Source organism: Sciurus carolinensis, chromosome 6 (assembly GCF_902686445.1).
Source record: "Sciurus carolinensis chromosome 6, mSciCar1.2, whole genome shotgun sequence".
NCBI lineage: Eukaryota > Metazoa > Chordata > Mammalia > Rodentia > Sciuridae > Sciurus > Sciurus carolinensis.
The window spans coordinates 72,818,793-72,826,296 of record NC_062218.1 but is presented as its reverse complement, the minus strand read 5'-3'; the positions used below and the strand labels follow the sequence as shown (position 1 = coordinate 72,826,296).

Genomic DNA, 7,504 nt, shown 5'->3' with positions numbered 1-7,504 from the left:
GATGACTCAATGGATAAAGCTGTGGAACATTTAGACATCCACTTGCCTGAAACAAAGCAAATAAAAACAAAACCTCACTCTAATCCTCTCTATTTATACAAAGTAAACCCAAAATGAATCAACAATCTAAATGTAAAACAAACTATAAACTTCAGAAAAAAATAGACTTTAAATTCTATTGATCCAGCATTAGGAAAGAAGTCTCAGAGCTGACCTCAAAAATTTATTTCATAAAATAAAAATATGATAAATTGAATCTCATCAAAATTAAAACTTTTGTTGTTTGAAAAACATTGCCAATAAAATGCAAAGATAAGATATACAGTGTGAGAAAACATTTTGGAAATGTGACAAAGATCTTGTTTCCAAAGAAATCTCAGATACAACCCAATTACAAATGGACAAAATATTTGAATGCATACTGCACTAAAGAATATCTATGTATGGCAAATAATACATAAAACAATGCTAGACATTATTAGGGAAATACAAATTAAAACTACATTTAAGGTGCCTTCATATACCTATAAAATGTCTAAAATAAAAAAAACTGATAATATGAAGTGTTTATGAGGATATAGAACCAGTGGACCTCTCACATATTGCTAGTGAGAATCAAAAATGATACTACTACTCTGAAAAAGAGTTGGACAGATTTTTTTTAATGAAGCTAAAGATACATTTAACACATGTCCCAATATTCTCACTCTGAGGTTTTTCTTGGGAAAGTAAGAACTCATAAGCCATTAAAAGAAACGTCAGACTTCCAAGAAAGAACCCTAGGCTCCACCTGTGCTCTGGTGGCTAGCAGGAGGCGCTGGAAAACGATGTGCGAAATACAGCAGCCTTGGGTTTGGAGATTCTGAATTAGCACTGACCCTGAGTTCTGAGACTCTCCAGTGCAATGACTCAAGCGGAAATCAAACTGTGTTCTTTGTTGCTACAAGAGCATTTTGGAGACATTGTAGAAAAAATTGGAGTTCACTTAATCAGAACTGGCAGCCAGCCACTTAGAGTAATTGCCCAAGACACAGGAACATCACTGAATCAGGTGAAAAAAGCTCTTCATGTCCTCATCCAACATAACCTGGTGATATAAGTGCATAAACATGGTGTGGTAGAATATGAAGCCCAATGCAGCCAGGTGTTGAGAATGCTTAGGTATCCCCGGTACATCTATACTACCAAAACACTATACAGCGACACTGGAGAGCTGATTTTTGAGGAGCTACCATTGAATGGCAAAATGACAATGTCAGCAGTTGTGAAGAAAGTGGCAGACTGACTCACGGAAACCATGGAGGATAGCAAGACCATGGACTGTGCTGAGGTTATCAAACACATTTGTGCAACTGGCAGACACACACTTTGTCCAGCGCTGTCCCTTAGTGCCTGTGACTGAGAATTCAGAACCCTGGACCACCACCACCTGCCCCAACCCTTGTCATTAATGAAAAAGACATGTACCTGGTTTCTAAATTGAGCTTGATAGGAAATGGTAAAAGGAGAAGATCATCTGATGAAGATGCTACTGGGGAACCCAAAAGACCAAAACATAACACAGATAACAAAGAGCCCATTCCAGATGATGGGATTTGTTGGCAGGTCAACCTTGACAGATTCCATCAACACTTCTGCGACCAAGCCGTTGTGAGTGCAGTTGCCAACAGGATGGACCAGACAAGCAGTGATCGTGCAGACCATGCTCTAGATGAGTGAGATTACCACTCCCTCAAGTGCCCCCTTCACCCAACCGTTGTCTTCCAAGGAGATCTTCAGATCCCTGCCTGTTGGCTATAACATCTCTAAGTTCTTGATCAGTATCTCACTCTGCTGGCAGATGATCCACTAGAGTTTGTTGGAAAGTCTGGCGACAGAGGTGGAGGAATGTATGTCATCAGCCTCCTTAAAGCATTAACATCCCTAGCCACAGCCACTCTGGAATCCATTGTACAAGAGAGATTTGGATCTCACTTTGCCAGAATATTCCATCTAGTTTTGCAAAAGAAACACCTGGAGTTTTCAAAAGCAGGTGGAGGACTTTGCAATGATTCCTGCAAAGAAGACAAAGGATATGCTATATAAGATGCTCCAGAAAATTTCATATCACTCCAGGAAATTCCCAAAACACCAGACCATGCCCCATCCAGGACCTTCTATTTATATACTGTGAATGTCCTATCAGCTGCCCAAATATTGATGCACAGGTGCTACAAGAGCATAGCCACTTAATAGAAAGGAGGCAATTTGAAACCAAAGAGAATAAGCGTCTACTAGAAAAGTCTCAGAGGGTAGAAGCCATCATTGCATCTATGCAGGCCACAGGTGCAGAGGAGGCACAGCTACAAGAAATAGAAGAGATGATCACAACTCCTGAACGTCAGCAACTAGAGACCCTGAAATGTAATGTCAACAAGTTGGATGCCAGTGAGATCCAGGTAGATGAAACAATCTTCTTGCTGGAGTCATACATTGAGAGGACGATGAAGAAACAATGACCCTGAAGAAGCATCTTCCTCAAAAGATCTGGGGGCGGGGAGGAATGGAAAGAAAAATAAAGGAGGTGCCTAGAAAAAAAAAAAGTCATACATGAATGTTTGCAGCATGTTTACACATAATTGCCTAAATCTGGACACTACTAACAACTATTGATGAGTGGATAAACAAATGGTGTTACATTCATAAAATGCAATACTGTTGAGCAATAAAGCAGAATGAACTCAGGCACAATGGCATGAATGAGCCTCAAAGACATTATGCCGAGGGCAAGAAGCTAGTTACTTACATATTTGTTATTTTTTAAATATGACATTCTAGAAAAACTGAAAGTATAGGGACAGAGAAAATATCAGTAGTTTGTGGGAGTTAGAGATTATGGATCATCTGACTATAAAGATACAACATGAAGGGGATTTTTCAAATGATGAGACTTATGTATTCTGATTGTGGCAGTGGCTACGTGCATCTGTTTCTGAATGATATACATATAAACAAAGTCAATTTGATCATGTTAGTTTTAGACAATAAAAGTAATATTAATCTAAGATTTTAGGTAACCTAAATAGCTTGGAAATTATTTTCAAGATGAAATAATAAGAAATATACTTATTAATGGGGTTGGGGATATAGCTCAGTTGGTAGAGTGCTTGCCTTGCAAGCATAAGGCCCTGGGTTCAAACCCCAGCACCGAAAAAAAAAAAAAAAAAAAGAAATATACTTATTAATGAAATAAAAATTTTATTTGAACTAAAAACATAAATTTCATGGGTATTTTTTCTCTATTTCATATGTTGGATTGTATTTTTTTTCTACTTAACCAACCCCCCACAACATGAACTATTAAAAATTGTGCTTGAAAATCTTTTCATTAGAGATATTTAAAACCCAAAAGTTTATTATTTTGTGTAATAAGGAATGACTATAATTATAACACAAATATGTTCAACTAAATAACTTTTGGGTTAAAAAGTTAAGTTATACCTTCAAAAATCAGAGATAATGATTTTCAAACTAGAAGTCTATACTCAGGAAAAGCATTACTAATTGTGAGTATGGAATAGAGACATTTTCAAAACAAGCAACACCTAAAAATATTTACTTATTGCACAATTTTTCTCCAGAATCTTGTGGAAAATATGTTCCACCAGAGACAGTAAGAATTAAGAATGTAAAGTTAAGAATGTAAACCCCAAGACCAAAGATAAAGCAGCAAAATCTTGAGATTCAAAAAGTTTTGGATTAAAGCAGAATCCATAGTAGTTCACTTCAACCAGGACGCAAATAAGAGATGATGCCATGTCGGACCATACAACAATTAACAGCATGGCAGAGGCTCTCAATTAATTAGGAATAGTCCCTGTGCAGTTACTTCTCACTGTAAATGTATACAGTATTGCTAGGTATTATTGGACTGGAGAAAATGAAAGGTGCTGGAGGAGGATCAAGGAAGGGCCCTAACCCAGAAGAACATGGGGAGTGTGTTAGTTTTTGTTGCTGTGACCAAGATACCTGATAAGAACAACTTAGAGGAGGAACGATTTAGTTTGACTCATGGTTTAAAAGGATTCAGGGTGCCATTGTTGAGCTCCAAGGTAGAAACATGGCAGAAGGATATGGTGGAGGAAAGCTGCTCAGCTTATGGAAACTTTGATGCAGAGAGGGGTGGGGGCAGGAAGGGGCCAGGGACAGATACAGTCCCTGAGACCATGTTGTTCCCAGAGACTTACTTCCTCCAGCCATGTCCCACCTGCCTACTGTTACCACCAATGAGTCCATTCAATTTTTAACTATCGAGTAGATTAAGCCACTGATGAGGTCAGAACCCACATGGTCCAATATTTTTACCTCCTGACATTGCTGCAATGCCTAACACATGAGCTTTGAGGGGTACATTCCAGTCCCAAACCACATGGGGAGGGACTAAGGAAAGGAGAGGAGATGGGATGACTTCACAGAGATTATCATTTGAAATTTGACTGTGAGTGGGAGCAAAGAAGATATAAGAAAAAAGGTTCTATTCAAACAATGGCTTGTGAAGTCTAGGTGCCACAGAGAAGTAGGGGATCATAGATTTCAAGACAAAGAAAGGCAAGGGGGATGACTAGAAACTTAATCCTAGCTCAGATTGTGTAGGATCTGCAGATCGTACTGAGTCAGTTTGGGCTTATGCAAAGATTAATAAGAATTTTTAAGAAGGAAGGGACCAAAAGATCACTCTCATAGGGAATGGATTGAAAGGGGTAAATTTAAGGGAGAAGACGACTTTGGGATGGCTGACAGAGGCCCAGATTAGGTAATAAAAATGAAACTTGAGAGAAGGAAGCAATATAATAAAGACAACTTGATAATGACAGTGAGAAAGAAATAAGGAACATGAAACCACTGCCAAGGGCAAAATAAGTGCTTTTTTGTAAGTAGGACTCCAAGGTTTGGAAAAAACAGGCCTATATGTGAAAAAAGGACATTTTCCCCAGAAAATAGTGCAACTTATTCTGGAAGCAGAAAATTAGGGATGGCTTTCATAGGGAAGGGAGACAAATGAAGGTGGTATTGTTAAGGAGAGAATGGTAAGAAGAGCAAAGAGGTCTCAGAGTATACATGCCTGAGATGGAAAACCTCTTTGGGTTTTGTTGCTAAATAAATACAAATTGAACTGGAAACGTTGTTACTGTTAAGTCTGATAGAGGCTCAGCTGAGGTCCAAGTGAAATACCCAATGCAATTGACTTCCCAAGTCCTAAAGTTCCCTTCTTAGGGCCATTGTAACAGGAGTGAGGCTATAAATGCTAACTCGAGTGTCTGAAATTATCAAAAAGAGTATGATGGCATGGTGGCGAAGGTATGGTGAAGGATCATCATAAAGAAGACAGATAAGCTTGGAAAAATTAAATGGGATTTGAAACATTTAATTTGAATAATCACACATATAAATTTATTTTCTACCTGCAAAATGGATGAAGTGTGGGAGTCTTGTTTATATATAGTGCAAATATATCCAAGTCACAATACAAATGAAACATACTCTTTTTCCTTAAGTAAGATAAATAAGGGGTAGGCAAGAAACATGATAGCTATAAATAGGAATATGAAGCTTTTGTCTGGTAACCTCTTCAAGTACCTAAACCATCACTCAATGCCTTAATGGCATGTTTTATAAGGCAGGATCACTCTCTATGTCAAAAAATGACTGCCTGACTAAGGCCTGTCTACTTAATAATTCCTTCTGCAGTCTATTTGCTTGTTGTATAGATAGGTCAAATTCACAGTTGAGATGATTGCATAATCAATGAAAGGAGAAAGGATATTTATCTTGTCACTTAAACAAATTAGCATTTTAAGCATACAGGGAGTTCTTATTTTCATTTATTCATAATTATTAGAAGATTTTTAAAGCTTGACATTTTCCTTTAAATTATGGATCTAATCAAATTAGTTTGAAATTGGACTCAAAAAAGAAATATTATGAAGTTTTACCAAGTTAAATAAATATTGTTTTCAATAGTTTTAATATATTTCTTGCATGAACTACAGTTAAACCTGGAAATTTTAAAAAGTCTCTGATGCTTTTAGTTCCATGTGAAGAAAATTACTCAATTTAAAAAGCAACTTTGTTTTCCATTACCATCTTAAAATAAAACCTTTAAATAAAAAAGTGTGGTTCATCTGCCTGAACAGGGTATGCAAGACCAATTTACAGGAGGGTTCATGTAGTGCTGATGAAAATCGGTACTTGCTCTTTCCACCGGGTGTCACATTGCATCTGTTTGTGTGACAGCATTGGATTCAGAAATTAAGCACAGCAGGAAGGAATATCCTGCATAGATTCAAAATATATTGCATGTCCTGACATTATAGCCTGCTTTAAGTCAGAGAAAGGGCAAAAACCCCTGTACTGTACTTAGAGGAAATTAAATTATGGTAGTGAGGAAGCAGGGTTATATTCTTCTTTCTAACAGTCATCCACAAAGTTTCCAGTAGCCACTCCTAGTGTATCATTCTCACTGGAACACTTTTATCATAAGACTATTTCTAGTATTGCAAACAACCAAATTTCCTAACTTAAGAAAAGTAGTCCCTATTTTTAAAAACCATTCTGTAGCAATATGACACCATCACAAAATATAGAAAACAAAGTGTATAATTTAGTGGATTATCAAAAAGCAAAACATCCATGTTACCATCAACCAAGTCAAGAACAAGGCCAGCACCCCAGAACCATCCTCATGGCCTGTGTAACTCACACATGACTCTAAACACTAAGGTTTAGCATTGGGCATTTTAAAAATTCCTTATAAAACATCAGAATACATATTATTTATTTCTGATTTTCTTTACACACATTGTGGTCGTGAGATTTACTTATAGGTGAATGTGGATATGAGATCTTCATTTTACTGTTTTATAATGACCTATTATACAAATACATACAATTTATTTATCCAGTCTACTATCAATGGGCATTTGGGTTGCTTCCAATTCTTAGGTATTGTTTATAATGCTGCCATGAACATTGATGTACACCTTCTCAGTGCATGTATACATGCATTTTTATATACCTAGGAATGGTATTGCTAGATTATAGGTAGGTTCAACTATAGAAGACAATTCTGAAAGGTTGTCCCATGTATTTTAAGTCACAGAGTAAGAGAATTTCATTTGCTATTTATTGTTTATATGAAAATATAATTCATTTTTATATATCACTCTTGCACCTGAACCTTACTATCTTCTTCAATAAGTATAATAGTTAATCTACGCATTCTTTCAATTTTTTTTACTCAAACATACTAATCCATAAATTATGGCAATTTTTTTCCTTTCCTGTTTAGGATTTTAATTTCTTTAGCCTCATTTGATTGCCATGGACCTTCAACATGATGATGAGTTGAAATACTGATGGTTCACATACTTGTCTTTATCACAATTGTATGTGGAAAACTTTCAATATTTCTCAGTATATACCTAAAGGTACCTATTCACTATTTCTTAGTACATAAAGACTTTGA

The 7,504-nt window shown here is 36.5% G+C and overlaps 1 pseudogene; it reads left to right on the top strand.

The window, feature by feature from the left end:
• The first annotated feature begins 876 nt into the window (after positions 1–876).
• Positions 877–2,498, top strand: LOC124987666 (DNA-directed RNA polymerase III subunit RPC3-like; annotated as a pseudogene).
• The last annotated feature ends 5,006 nt before the right edge of the window (positions 2,499–7,504 follow it).